Source organism: Ammospiza nelsoni, chromosome W, assembly GCF_027579445.1.
Source record: "Ammospiza nelsoni isolate bAmmNel1 chromosome W, bAmmNel1.pri, whole genome shotgun sequence".
In the NCBI taxonomy this organism is placed as follows: Eukaryota; Metazoa; Chordata; class Aves; order Passeriformes; family Passerellidae; genus Ammospiza; species Ammospiza nelsoni.
In genome coordinates, this window is record NC_080668.1 from 5,200,483 (window position 1) to 5,215,936 (window position 15,454).

At 43.5% G+C, this 15,454-nt stretch overlaps 1 protein-coding gene across 2 annotated transcripts in view; it reads left to right on the forward strand.

The window, feature by feature from the left end:
* LOC132086181 (CBP80/20-dependent translation initiation factor-like) overlaps nt 1-15,454 on the forward strand; it is a 484,412-nt gene that overhangs the window by 194,794 nt on the left and 274,164 nt on the right. The window lies entirely within an intron of this gene.

A 15,454-nucleotide genomic window follows, 5' to 3' on the forward strand; every position in this document is an offset into this window, starting at 1 on the left:
ACAATTCCCCCCTTTTTCTTTTTAACCATTTTGTTCATCAAATCGTTTCTGTTTGTTTATTTTTGTTTATTAAATCTTTGCAATTCCCATCTAGCAAGTTCCAACATTTTGTCTTCTGAGTCTTGCTCATACTTAGCCCTAATGAGCATAAGATGTTCAGCTTCCAAGCGTCCTCTTACTATAGCAATCAACTTATTGAATATACATGGCCCAAATGTAAGTCCAAGCACTAGTAAAATTAAGGGCCCTGCAATGGTAGACAGTAGCGTGGTTAACCAGGGAGAGTGGCTGAACCATGACTCATACCAACTCTGGTGTGCTTCCCTTTCTTTCTTTCTTTGTTCCAACCATTTTCTTAGTTCTGCCATGGTATCGATAACAACTCCGGTGTGATCAGCGTAAGCACAGCATTCTTCCTTAAGCGCTACACATAGTCCACCCTGCTGTAAGAACAGCAGATCTAATCCTCTTCTATTTTGTAACACCACCTCTGATAAGGACCGTACGGACTTTACTAATCCATCAATAGCTTGTTCGATTCTGCTTAAGTCCTCATCGACTGAAATTCTAAGCTCCCTAAATTCTTTATGCTGAGTAATCAGTGAAGTCACCCCTGCACCAGCCCCTACCCCCCCAACTGTGAGGAGGGCAGCTATTGTCAATGCCGTAAATGGTTCTCTTTTGACTAAGTAGTGTTCCCTTGTAGTGTGTTGGTCAATTACATAACCCATGGAATGATATATAATTCTAGGTATGATAGTCACTTGGATACAGTAGTCATTTGAGTGGTTGAACAATTTCAAAGATAAGCAGGGAGTTACTCCGATGCTCTGACATACCCATTGTGTATTAGCAGCAGGCAGGAGCCACTCCACAGGAGGTGTGCTGTCTTTTACTCGGATGATTTCCTTGCATAAGTGCTGCTTGTCTCTTGGTATAGCCCCCATACATCGCCCTTTCCCTGTTACCTGGGAGAGTGTTATTCCCTGAGAATTAGTATTTTCTTTGTCCCGTTTCCAATGACACTGACTAGGATTTGTCCCATTCACCCTTCTAGCTTTTGCAGTTACCCCAATTGCTTCATAGAAGGGAGGCTGGATAACATAGCCAACACCCCTCAGTTAGGTTCGGGTTGGTCTTGTTTAGAATTCCAAAACTGGCCTGCATTACTTTCCACAAAGTGTTCTGCTCTGTTGTTTTATTCAGTTGAGTGTTATCGATCCCTTCCCCAACTGTATTTAAGGGGTTGTTTTTGATTGGGTCTGAGGTTCGACCTACACTCACTTCTGGATTCAGTACTGGATTCGGTTCCACTGGTTTAGGATCCGATGGAGCTATTTCCTTTTTTATTAAGATGAGTTCTCCCCTATCTGTTCCTGGTTCCCACAATTGAATTCCCCATGTTTTCCCAATCAGCCATGCTGACTCTTCTGGCCGACTCACATTTAAATATAAATACTGGCACCAGTTCTCAGCCTCAGGACAGCATTCTCGTACTGCTCCAGAATGATCATATTTTGGAGGCGTACATCCTGGAGGCCCCTGGCCTACTTGCAAAAACTGATCATTTGCTATTCTAGCCCATGCCCAAGCAATTGTTTCGCAGCCCCAATATCCACAGAAATTGTACCCAGGATAATGACAGTAGCTTTTCCCAGGATTAGAGGCAGGACAAATATAGAATGCTTTATATCTTCCGTCGAGATTCAAGGGATCCTGAGGTCTATCCCTTCCTCCCCAAAAGGTGACAAGTTCTGTTAGATAAACTTGGAAGGATGGTCCCCCCGGGGTAGTGATTGTTTTAATCACTTGCTGATCTTGCCACCTTATCAATGACCATTTAAAAGGTTGGTGTTCGGTTCCTTTTGCACCAACCCGCTCAGGCTGTAACAGACATAAGAGGAAAACCAGAACCTGCCAGAGCAGACGGTAGGTGTCGCCTCCGGATTGAAATATTTACCAATTCATTCCTCAATTTAGTGACCGTGCCCCTTTTCTTTTTAGGAGTTCATGTTCCCTCTGTTCCATGGTACTTCTTTTTGTTAGGTTAGAATCCGTTCCTCCACAGGTACTTACCACTCTGCCTTGGCTCGTCAACTCGGTTGCCTCGAGTTACAAGATAGGTATAGTCTTCTCGGCAGCAGGGGTATTTCTTCAGGCGGGTCTAACCTATCACCCTTATGCTGTTTCAGAGAAAGAGATCGTTACCAAGAGATACCAGGAATCGAATTCTAGGGGCACAATCTATGATTTTTGCCAAAAACTTTACTCCCCCCTTTTTCTCTTGTGGCTGATTCCACCGTCTATCCTGACAAGTTTTACATCGACACCATCAACAACCCTCCTATTGTTTCCGGAGTTTTACTTTAATTCTCCTGGGGCACTGGTTACTTTCCAATCCGTAGTAGGCTTAGGCACTGGTCCTTTGATTCGGCTAGCATGCGTCCAGCGTCTCTCTCTGCCGTCCTGACTGCTGTCTCTGTAGTGAGTAAAACAAGATAAGGTCCTTCCCATTGTGGGGTTAACAAAGTCTCTTTCCATGATTTAATTAATATCCAATCACCGGGCTGGATCTGGTGCAACTGGAGTTCCAGTGGTGGTCTTTGGGCTATCATGCCCTTTTTCCACAGTTCTTCCCTATATCCCATTAGGGTGGTCAAGTATGTGTTAATCTGCTGGTCCCTGAGGCTGGGGTGGTCTTGGGGTGTATTTAAGTTGTAAGGCATTCCGTACAGCATTTCGAAGGGGGAAACCCCCACATCAGCCCTAGGCTGGGTTCTAATATTTAATTGTGGAGAGTTCAGTTCAAGCATGGCTTAAAGAAAAAGGCCATGAAGCCATGCAATTGAGAGAAAAGTAAAAGGTAGTTGCAAAGCAGTTCCAAAAGCAGTTCCCAGCCTGATTTCTATAAACAATTAGACTCTCTCAGGCATCACTTTATAAACAATAAGGTTCTCAGGCAGTCTTCCCATAACAAGCGAAACACCCTCTCTGGGAAAAGATGGCACCCTGGGAACAGATATGGAAGTTTTGGGAACCTTTCATATCACAGTGGGAACACTGGTTTTATTTTGTGTAAACAATCAACGGTATTGTAAAACAAAAGGAGTGGTTAGAGTTTTCTCTGTTAGCCTATCATGAACCTGGAATATGCATGAAGCTGGTTAACGCTATTATTTAAACTGGCTGATCGATCAATAAACTTGAGTTCGATGCATTATAGGATGGTCGTTCTCCCCTCACTTCAACATTTAATAGTGCCAATGGTAAACACTTGATTCATGACGACTTTGTTTCTATCATCAGTTTAGTGAGTTGTTTCTTTATTTCCCCATTCATCCTCTCGGCTCTTCCTGAGCTTTGAGGGTGCCACAGAGTGTGATGGTCCCATTGTATCCCCATTATTTTCATTACTTCCTGAATGACTTTAGACACAAAATGTGGTCCTCTATCAGAGTCAATTACTTCCGTGACCCCATATCTTGGTATAATATTTTCAAGCAAAATTTTAACTACTCTTTGTGTAGTTGTCCTGGTAGTTGGAAAGGCTTCCACAAAGTGCGTTAGGTGGTCTACTAGAACTAGCAGGTATGGGTATCTCCCTACCTTAGGTAATTCAGTAAAGTCAACCTGGATGTGTGAGAATGGCCTATAAGCAAGAGGTCTGCCCCCGAAAGGACGTTCTCGAAGATAAGCTTTGTTTACTTTTAAGCAGGTTACACATCCTCTGACTACCTGTTTTGCTATGTTATATACCCCTACACACATATATTTTGTTCCAAATTGATCTACTAAGGCTTGTGTTCCCCAATGTGTCTGCTCATGTAGTTTCTGTAGGATTCCCCCTGCCACTGCCTTTGGAACAATAGTTCTACCGTCTGGAAGTTTCCACTCGTGGTTAGAGTTCTCTTTTAAGCCCATTTGCAACAGTTTTTCCTTCTCTGTTGTAGTAAAACTATAAATATAACACAATCTTTCCTGATGGCGTTGACAATATTCTGCATCTGGTTTGTAACAAATGCATTCTATGACATCTGCCCCCCATGCTCCATAACATCTGCCACAAGACATTTCTTCTAGGCGGTCCCCACAGGCTTTGCACTTCTTCCTTTCCTCCAGGGGGTCCCCATTATAGTAGTCTGGGAAACAGAGGCAATACTCCCAATCTTTGACTCCACACAATTTATATTTCTTTTCCCTCACTCTCAGTGTTAATACTGATACTGCTGCACATTTTGCCTCTTGATCTGCTAAATTATTTCCCTGGATTCGAAAATCTAATCCCTTCTGATGTCCCCTTACATGTACTACTGCAATCCTTTTTGGTCCCCTTAGAGCCTGGAACACTTGTTTAATTAGTTCTTGGTGTACCAAATCCTTTCCCTGTGAATTAATTAATCCCCTTTCTTCCCATATTTTCCCAAACATGTGCACAACCCCGTATGCATACTTTGAATCAGTGTAAATTGTGCCAGTTTTATTTTGCAACCTTTTAAGGGCCTGTAATACCACATACAGCTCACATGCTTGAGCTGACCAAGCTTTATTCAGCTGCCCAGATTCCAGTACCTCATAATTCTTTCCGCCAATTGCAGCATACCCAGACATTCTCTTTCCCTCCACCACTCTAGATGACCCATCTACAAATAGTTTTTCCCCTTCTTCAAGTTCCTCTTCTTCTAAATCTGGTCTAATCTTGGTCTGTTCTTCAATAGTCGTCATACAGTTGTGAATCAACTGATTCTCCTCGGGTTCCCCATACAAGAATTGAGCAGGGTTTTGCAAGCTCGTAACCTCTAAAGTTAATTTCGGGGAGTCCAACAAGATTCCTCCATATTTTAATAACCTGGAGTCCGTAATCCATTTTTCTGCTTTTTGTTGTAGTATTCCTCTAATGTTGTGGGGAGAGAGAACTTTCAACTCCCCATTAAAAGTAATATTATTTGCCTCTTCCACTAGTAATGCACAAGCCACTATTGCCTGTAGGCAAGTAGGCCATCCCCTACTTACAGGGTCCAGTAATTTGGACAGGTATCCTATGGGCTTCTTTTTACCTGCCCATTCCTGATTAAGTACCCCATAAGCCGTGCCATTCTCTGTGTTAATGAATAGATAAAAGGGCCTTTTTAGGTCTGGCAAACTCAATACTGGGGCTGTGACTAGGTCTTGTTGCAGTTCCTCTAATTGTAATTGGTCGTTTTCATCCCATTTCAGTAAGCCCTCATGACTTAATTTGTTGTACAAAAACTTCACTTTACTACTGTAATTTTCGATCCATTGTCTACAGTACCCTACCAGACCCAACAATTGCCTTACTTGTCTCTTATTTTTGGGGGAAGGGAGTGAGAGGATCCCTTTAACCCTCTCAGGGTCTGTTCTCTCCCTTTTTCAAGTAATGTCCTAAATATTTTACCTCCTCCTCCACAAATTGTAGTTTTGATTTTGAAACCTTGAGCCCCTTTAGAGCCAAAAAATTCAATAGTTTAACACTCTCTGTTCTAACCATATCTTCCTCCTTTCCTGCAATGAGGAGATCGTCCACGTATTGAATCAAATTTACCCCCTCTCCTAATTGATATTCCTGGAGTATTTGCTCTAAAGCCTGGCCAAATAAATTCGGGGACTCAGTAAATCCTTGAGGTAATACCGTCCACCTCAACTGCTGTCTTCTATGCGTCTCTGGGTCTTCCCACTCAAAAGCAAAGAAATCCCAACATTTCTCGTCTAGCGGACATGTCCAAAATGCATCTTTGAGATCGATTACACTATACCAAACATTCTCGGGTCCTAATCTACTTAGGAGGGTGTGGGGGTTTACTACTATTGGAAACCGAGTCACAGTTCTTTTGTTGATTTCCCTTAAGTCATGGACTAGCCGGTACGTCCCATCAGGTTTCTTAACTGGTAAAATGGGAGTATTAAAAGGCGACATACAAGGTTCTAAAAGTCCTTTGCTTATTAGTCGGTCAATTTCAGCTTTTAATCCTTTTCTGCCTTCTGGAGGAATTGGGTATTGTTTCACCCGTACCGGGACCTCGGGGTCCTGTATGGTAACAAAGAAGGGTGGAATATTTAACCGCCCTACACTATCAGGGGTGTACCACACCTCAGGATAAATCCTTTTCTCGTCCTCCACTCTGAGGGGGCACAATCTGACCTTTAGTTCTTTGTTCTTTACTTCTATAGTTATTCCCAATTCGACAATTAGATCTCTCCCCAAAAGGTTAAAATCTGCCTCAGGAACCAAAAGAAAATCCCCCACCCCCATCCTGGATTCTGTTTCTATTAGAACTTCTTTGATAATTGGAACTTCAAACGGTTCCCCTTTTGCCCCTATTACTACAACAGTTTCCCGGGAAGTTTTACACCCCGCAGGTAAAATTTGAACAGTTGATCTTTCAGCTCCCGTATCTACCATGAATTCATATTCTTGACGCTGGGGACCGATTCTAAGTTTTACCAAGGGCTCTTGATGTTTATTTTATGTCCGCAGCAGATAGAGCCCCTGACACCCCTAATCTTCTTGAAACATTCTCTCATCCCTCTTCTTCTTGCGGCATTCTTTCTTAAAGTGTCCTTTATTTCCACAGTAAAAACAAACAATCTTCCCTCGTTCAATCCTTGGAGCTCCATCCTCTTGGAACCTTCGTCCCTTATAATCCAACTCTCTTCCTTCCCTAACAGCCATGGCCATCATCCTAATCTGTCTTTTATGTACTTCATCATCCCTTCTTACATACACCTTTTGAGTTTCCCTTAGGAGTTCATCCAAACCCCCGTCCTCCCAGTGATCCAGTTTTTCAAGTTTCTTCCTAATATCCTCCCATGATTTAGCTACAAAGTGCATCTTTAGAAAAGATTGTCCTGCTGGACTATCTGGGTCCAGTCCTGAATACATCTGCATATTTCGCCTAAGTCTTACTAACCAGTCTGTAGGAGTTTCATCTTTCTTCTGCCTCTCATTGATTGCTTTGTCAATATTTTGTCCCCTCGGGACTGCCTCTCTTACTCCTTGGATAATTATGGTTCTCAAGTCCTGCATATGAGTTCTATGCACCAGGTCCTGATGGTTCCAATTAGGGTTCTGCAGGGGCCATTTAGTATCTGCACACGGACCCTGGACATGTTGTGCATCCCAGATGCGCATTCCTGCCCTTCGAATCATGTTTTTCTCCTCAGTAGTAAAGAATACTCAGAATTGATTGTATTTCCTCCCAAGTGTAGGTATTAGGGGGAAAAAATTGATCCAGTCGTTCGGCTACTCCCAATGGATCTTCCAATAACTTGCCCATTTCCTTCTTAAATTCTCTGACATCCCCTGAATTAAGGGGAACTGATATAAACCCAATTCCAGCTTGAGCACCCCCCATTGGCATTTCCCTTAGGGGATAGAGGTTGAGCCTTTTGGTTCTACTTCGAGTCAGTGGTCCCCTTTGCTCACTAGGTGGCTCCCTTTGCTCGGGAGTCTCTGGGCTGTCAGGATAACCATCTGGGAAGGGGAGGGGGTCTTCATCCCTTCTCTCTGTTTGAACAGGGGGTGCATTTGGAGGGGTATATGGTGGTGGGATTAAGAGAACTTCCTCCTTTTTCTTATTTTTCTTTTTATAATTGACGACGCCTCCCCTCTCCCTTAGAGGGTATATTTGTATGAAATTACTTGGTTTTTCAGCCCAAACCCCTGCATAATCCGTTTCTTTCTTATTAAGATGGGGCTTTGACTTTACCCATATATTTAAATCCTGTTGGACCCAGTCCTCTTCCGATCTGAATATGGGCCAATATACCCCCGGGGATATTTCCTTCCCACCCAAGATTTCTACACAATAGTCAATCATCCTGGTCTTATCTTTACCCTTCATGCTAGGGTAATGTTCCCAATTATCTAACATGAATCCCAGCAGACTGCCTCTAGGCACTGGGGGAAGTTTACCAAGTTTATCAGATACAGACAGCTTACTTCTCGCCTGTCCCATCCTCTGGAGTACGCCCGCCCCATCTTATGGAGTACACTCACACAACAAATCTGCTTTCACTTCCCCTGGTTTGTGGCCCACGCTCTCGCGAACAGTGGGAAACGCACTACTGAGGGTCCGCAATCGCTTGGGGAATCCGAGCTGCCGGTTCCCCTCTCACTCGCAACACTCCAGGTTACCCAACCCAGACCAAACAGTCGCCGCACTATACTTACGTGTCCTGTTGTCCTGCGTCTTCGTCCAGACCTTTGTGCACAAAGTTTACAGGGTCAACTGGTTCCCTTTGCTTAATGCCTTAAATTTAGGTTCGTCGTTAGGGTAGAAGCAAAAAGTCGGATCCGAGACCACCAGGGGTGGTGGGGCGCCTTCTCAGTAAAATCCGCCATCCGCAATTATCCCTATCCGAGTCACAGCACCAAATTTGTTATAAATTGAGACGACAATTTGCCAAGTAAAACCAATTGAGAATTTATTGATTACAGCGGGCAAAGCAATAAGCAAATCAGCGCTGGGTGACAGGGGAGTCTCCGCTCCGCCACTGACGCACTCTTCTGATTTTCCGTGGAGTTCTTATACAGTCCTTCCGGGTTGATGTGTAGTACTCTGTGTATTCTTCTTTTGTGTTTAGGTGGTCATAGTCCACCTCCCAAGGTCTGAAGATGAAGGTTGGTAATTTTCCTTTATCTGATTCCTGGAATTTTAGGCTCAATCTGCTGTGCTCCTGGAATCCTAGGTTTACTGAGCGGATAAGCTGATACTGTGTTATCAATCATAGCAAACCCCCCACCCATATTAACAGTTTACTAAACAGATAAACAAATGTTTGTGAAACCGATTGTCTTTTGATTTCACCTTCCTTATCCTTTTAAGTCTGGAAATTTACTTAAGCAAACAAATTGAGGTGGTGCAACAGTCTTACTGGAATAACTTTGTCAGCTTTGATGAACAAACTTAAAGTTTTAACCCATTACACATATTAATGAAGATTATACATATTCAAACATTCCTTTGAGTTTCTGTGTTTCGAGAATTCTTTATCTTAGTTCGACCCCTGACCTCATTTTCTTAGAGTAGGTGCCACAATGCAGATGTGATTTTGAGAGTCTTGTATTTTATTTCCTCACGAAGCCCCTGGTCTGTGGTTTGACAGCTATTGATAGCCAAAGGGTCAGTGGTACATTCCTCCTTGCTCTTTTGGTGCTATTTGTGTGGTTCTTTTCAATGTTATCTTATCATACAGACGTTCTAGCTATTTCTACAAGTACTTTCAATCAACATTAACTATTTCACTACTGTCAGTTAGTTACAAAAATAAAGGCATTATTTATTATTTCACAACTACAATTACTTCTGCAAAAGTTAATGTTATAATACACAGTACATAGCCTCTATTTTAATATTTTGCAAAAGCCTAAACTATAATATATATATATATATATCACACTATTGAGGATTTGGATATTAACCATAAAAGGCTGACAAATTATGCTATATCAAAAGAGATTACAACCTGTACTATATCAAAATAATTTACAAAAGCTAATAATGGCAAAAGACAATAACTACCTAGCTATTTATAACAGCTAGTTCATCTGAAAGGAATCACTCTGCTGAGATACCGGCATGGGTCCCCGTGTGGCAGTGGCCAGCGAAAGCTGAAAACAATCCCCTGGCAGCTGGTGAAGATGGCAAGCAGTCCCAAGCAGAGGCGGTGGTGCCACAGTCTGTCTGTCTCAGAGCCCATAGTTCGGGATTGCAAAAGAAATGCAGCTTCCCAGGGTATGACAATCTTAAACAACAGCACCGGTTTGTGAAATACAGCTTTCCGGGCTGTTACTCAAGGACTTGCTCAGGGTGATTCCCTCAAGAGACAGAAAGAGCAAAGAAGATCCCCTGCATTTCCGTTCCCTGTTTTATGAGGGACACAACTACACTCCTACACAGCTAAACAAAAGGTTCCATTTCCGATGTCAGTGTACTCTGCCAGAAACTGCCACACCACCCCAGGCCACACCCCACCGCACTCATGGCTATGATGTAATATGATATGGAGTAAACAGCGCTGAAAACTCCAGCCCTTGTCTCTGTATTCAGGATAGAAGAGCAGATGAGATAGTTCTGCTCCTCACATTGCATTCTTGCTGGTGAAAGGCTGTGGATGTCAACTGAAAAATTTTTGGCAGTGATATGGAGAGAAAGGCTGGGGCTGCCAAGCAGAGTCACAGGCATCTGATGACTTAGTTTTGGGAAGGGCAGGCTTGAGCCATCATGGCTCGTTGAATTATCTCCAATCCCAGTAGAGATTCAGGCAGAATGAAGGACCCCATATGCCTTTAGCATCTCACACAAAAGTGCAGCAATATACAGTGGGCAAAGAGCAATATGCCAGTGAGGATGTCTAAATCTGCTTTTGGGAAGATACTTAAGGCCATAGATAGACCCAGAGGAGAGCTACCTAGGTGAGCATGGAGTGTGTTAAAGCATGCATTCTCTTGTCCAATGTAAAATTAATTGAAGGGGCTTCACCCAGCTCTTGGCAGTCATAACAAAAGTGTAGTGGTTTGACACTGGTCAAATGCCAAGCACCCACAAAAGCTGCTCACTCACCCTCCCCTGCTACATCTGGTCAGAAGAGAGAAAAATTTAAATGAAGGGTTCATGAGTTGAGATAAGGACCAGGAGAAAACACTCCAAGGGCAAAACAAGCTTGACTTAGAGATATTAGGTGAATTTATTACTAAAAAAAATGAGAGCAGGAAAATGAAAAGTAAAATAAGCCCTTAAAAACACCTTTTCTTCCCCCAGCCCTTCCCTCCTTCCCACTGAAAGAGCAGGGAGATGGGGTTGGGGATTTTGGTCAGGTAATCGCCCAAGGTTTTCTTCTGCTGCACAGGGAGAGAAGTTGTTCCTCTGTGAGACTGTGGGGTCCCTTCCCACAGAAGACAGTTCTCCATGAACTTTTCCAGCGTGGCTCCAATCTCACGAGCAGCAGTCCTCCCAAAACTGCTGTGGTGTGGGTCACTCTTCCACGGGGTGCAGTCCTCCAAGGACAGGCTGCACCAGCTTGGAAGCAGGGGCTCCCTCCCTCCACCGGATGTCCTACCAGATCACAGCCTCCTTCAGGCAGCCACCTGCTCCAGCATGAGCACCTCTCCCACAGGCTGCGAGTGGATCTCTGCATCCCCTGTGGGCCTCCCTGGGCTGCAGGGTGACAGCCTGCTTCACCATGGTCATCACCACGGCCTGCAGTGTAGCATCCTATGAACTCTCATCCCTTGGTCAATCCCCAAGCCCTCAGCCCTGGAAACATTAACTACTTACCATAGAGTCATCCCTCCCTGTCACCGACATCTTTTCATAAAAATCCTTTCTTTAGGATTTTTTCCTTTTCTGAGAAGCTGTGGCCTCAGCAACAAAATGTAAACAATGGTTATCTGCTGCTGTGGAATGCAACAGGTGCGTCCATGATTGGTCTTGGGTGAATGTTTGGATTTACTGACCACTCACGGCAGAGCTGTTCTTGCTTTCTGCCTGGACACAGAACTTTGTTATTCATTCCTTTTCTATTCTTAGTTAGCAAGCTTCTGAGAACTTTTCTCTCTATTCCTATTAGCATAGTAATAATGTAATATATATAATAAAATAATAAATCAAGCCTTCTGAACATGAGGTCAAGATTCTCGCCTCTCTCTTCACCCTGAAAAACCCTTGCAAGCCCTGTAACACCTCCCAAAGGGAAAAACAGTCTCCCCCATGGACTTGGGTGCCACAACTTCCTCTGATTTCTCCTTCTCCTGTCACTGGCTTGGTACCCCTGGTGGCCATCCCCCTACCCCTGGAGACCAGGCCCCTCTGCCTACCCCTTAGCTCCACCCCCTACCCCTTCCCCTTTATAAGCTGCCTTCTCCACGTGGTTCTTCCTCTTCCCCAGGTTTGTCCTTCAGCGACAGTGTTACTCTGCTGGAATAAAACCTTGCAAAAGAGCCTTTCTTGCCTCTGTTGCTGAGCCAGCTGCGGTGAGTGTTGAGTGGAGGTTTGCATTACCTGAATGTTAACTCAGCCTGCTTTTCAACAGGAGAAGCTTGCTGGGGATAAGAGATAGGCAGCAGCACCTACCACTTTAACACCCACATTTTTACTGCAGAGGAATCTCAGCTTTAACACCTGGAGCACCTCCTCCCCTTCGAGCACCTCCTCCCCCTCCTTCTTCGCTCACCTTTGTGTCTCCATGTTGTTTTCCCTCACATGTTCTCATCTCCTCCTCTTCTCTAGATGGAATTAAAACTGCACCATCACCTTTCTTTTGATTTCTTTTTTGATATGTTATCATTGAGGCATTACCATCAACTCTAATTAGCCCAATTTTGGCCAGCGGCATGTCCATCTTCAGAGCCATCAGAGATTGGCTCTGCCGGAAATGGTGGAAGCTTCTAGCAGCTTCTCACAGAAACCACCTCTCTGCCCTGCCCTCCCCACCCCCCTCCCCCCCACCACCAAAAACCAGGCCATGCAAAACCAACACAAAAAGCAGATGTAATTCGTGGTTTCTCTGGCAGGAAAGCTGATGTTCAAATGCTGCCAGTGTCTTTGGAGTTGTCATGGCCGAGGCTCAGCCTTTGCAAGACACAGGAGAGTGGATACATCCTTCTTGCTGCATGTCCTCTAGTAAATTTAGATAAAAAAATACTTTTTCAGGATTGTTTTTGGTAGAGATACGTTTCCAAGTGTTACATCTAGAGACTGCTGTAAAGCAGCTACACGCACTCTCTTCTTACCCATCCTTGGTGAGAACATTCTCCTAGTACCTCTGGATCTATTAATGTTGAAAGAAGAGAGAAGCCGCCTCTTGTTTGTAAGATTGTGAAGTTATCACTCTGCAAATAAGGGGTTTCATTGCTGTTGGACTGTTCCAACTCCTGTGAGCTTGCATGAGCTGGAGCTCCTACAGGCTGAAACCCAGGTTCACCCAAGAGGAGATTTGTGGGGTGTTGGTTCTAGGGGATTGCACAAATGCACATGGAAAATGGGCAATCTTTTGTTAATAATAAGGATGACATGAAAATCTACTTGGATACAGCCCTTTACCATCTGCTGAGAGCAAGACTGAGATTTGAGGTGAGCATGCTCAGCTAGAGGGAACTGTACCAATTCTGGGGATTGCACAAAGGTTCAAAAAGCCCTCCAGCTTAGAGTATGACCTGAGCTCTGGTTTCAAACTCCCTGACGTCCTATGGAATCTGTTTATAGGTCACCTTAAAAATTATTGGGGCCGTCCCTATTGTGCCTGCATGTCTCTTTCTTGTGGCTCTGTCTACCACAATGGCACAATGGGGAGTTGTTGAGGGTGGAGGGTGAATGAAGGGTCCTTCTGCCATTTAACCTGCCCACTGCATCTTGGCTGTAAAGGCATGGTCAAATGGCACATTGAGATGGACAAATGGGGGGTGGTAGGACAAGAGATGGGAAAAACCAGACTTGGTAATGTGAAAAATACAAAGGAAAAGTATACTTTAAAGAAATGTGAGGTCCCAGAGGGACTGAAATAGCTCAAGTTACAAATATTCCCATAGCAACCTCATAACACTAAGTCCCAGCTAAAGCAATCCCTCCCTCACCCTCAAACTAGCACAAGACAAGGAAAATATAGGAAGAGCTTTCCAGAGCAGTGCAGTCCTTTCTCAGGATGAGCTTTGGCTACTTGGATGGACCACAGACCAAATAGCAGGCGTGGTGCCTACTGATTGCAAGTAATGTGGGTGGTATTTATACCAAATATTAGCTGAAAAAGGCTCTCTTTTCCAGGGAAAAGCAAAGCCAGGTCATCAACACTATTTGTTTTAATGATTCTTTAAATATTCTGCATTAAACGACCTACAGCAACGGTGTGGTTATATCTATATTTACTGAATAAATATATTTATTTATGAATGGGATGCTTTATTGCTGACAGCAAGGTTTGGTTTTAAGCCTGATCAGGGTAGAGGAAATACATACAAACAAAAAATAAACCTATACAACACTAAAATAACATCAATTAAAACAATTACAATTATTTCCACTCACAAAGTATTGTTCCCATTTTGCTATAACATGGGAAAAAACTCCATTTCCTTAGTCAACTTGTAGCTGATTTTGGATTTGCAGATTCTTGTAAAAAAAGGGGATTTCTTTTGTCTATTATTTATAGTCTTCCTATGGCACCCTGCATCCATGTTAGTATATCTGCAGCACCCTGTTTCAATGCAGCGGCATTTCCATCCTGTCCCCATCTTGGTGGGTTAGCTGGAGCTTGGTGGTACTGGTTGGGCTTTTCTTCCTTCCAGTCCTTGTTGCACTGATATGCAGGTATGTGTTTGCAGAGGCAGTTCCTCTTAGGAAACTTTGTCCTAGATTTTAAAGTTTTGTTATCTCTGAATTATACATAATTCAGGAGTTTAGGGGTCAAGAGTTCAAAACTGATCCCAAAAAACTCACTGTCAGTAATCAGCAGAAAGCATTGCGAAAGGTTTATGTTATGTTTCACTTGGGATACTTTGCCTAATTATCCTAATACTTTAATTGCATTTGCATCCTTCAACCCACACAGGGAATTTCATGCTGAGTTGTTCTGCCATTCTGTGTGTCTTTTGTGTCATCCCAGAGCTGTCTGCAGAGGGATGAGGTGGGACAGCTTAGCTGCCACCAAGTATTTAATGCCATTTTAAATGCTATCTTCCCTCTACCTGGTTGTCTGCTCTCTTCTAGGAGCCAATAGCAAATGCCAAGAAGAGGTGGTAGAAAGATAAGGGTCTCAATGATACTTCTTCAGGTCTGGGACTGCATATGTAGAGTCTTTAATTCATTAAAACACCCACAGTTTCATAAGAGGGGATGTATAGACCAGTATTAACACTCAGCAAGTGGGAATCCAGGAGGTTGCATCTTTGGGGCATTGTGGGAGGGTAGAGCCCTATAGGCAGTAGTGCCAGTGTTTTTAATTATAATAACTAAAGAGTGTTTTTTAGCTGTGACAGTACTGATCATCATCACAGCCATCTCTCCTCTGTGCTCCCACCCTTTTTGTAAAAAGTCTCCTCCAAGGTGCTCATCACCAAGGCATGCATGCTTGTTCTGGATCGAGTGTTAGACAAGCCCTGCCTTAGGTTCAGATTTTTGGCAGCAGCTTAAATTCAGGTGACCCATGCCTAAATCACCCTGGCTTGCAAGTTCTTAAAAATGGCAAATCAGGTCTATTATAAAATGAGTTATTTATTGCGTAGACAGGAGATTAACAGACAAAAGGCCTTAAACAGTGTTACTGACTACACAGATTAAAAAAAAAAAAAGAACTACTAGTTAATTACATAAAAACAGTGCACGACATAAAGGTACCTCTATTAGAGCTAGCAAAGAAATAGTATAGATTAGGATCAATGCAACTTACCACTGAATTGATGATGGATTACACAGATTCCTTTCATTCAACTCCTGGGAGAGTTACT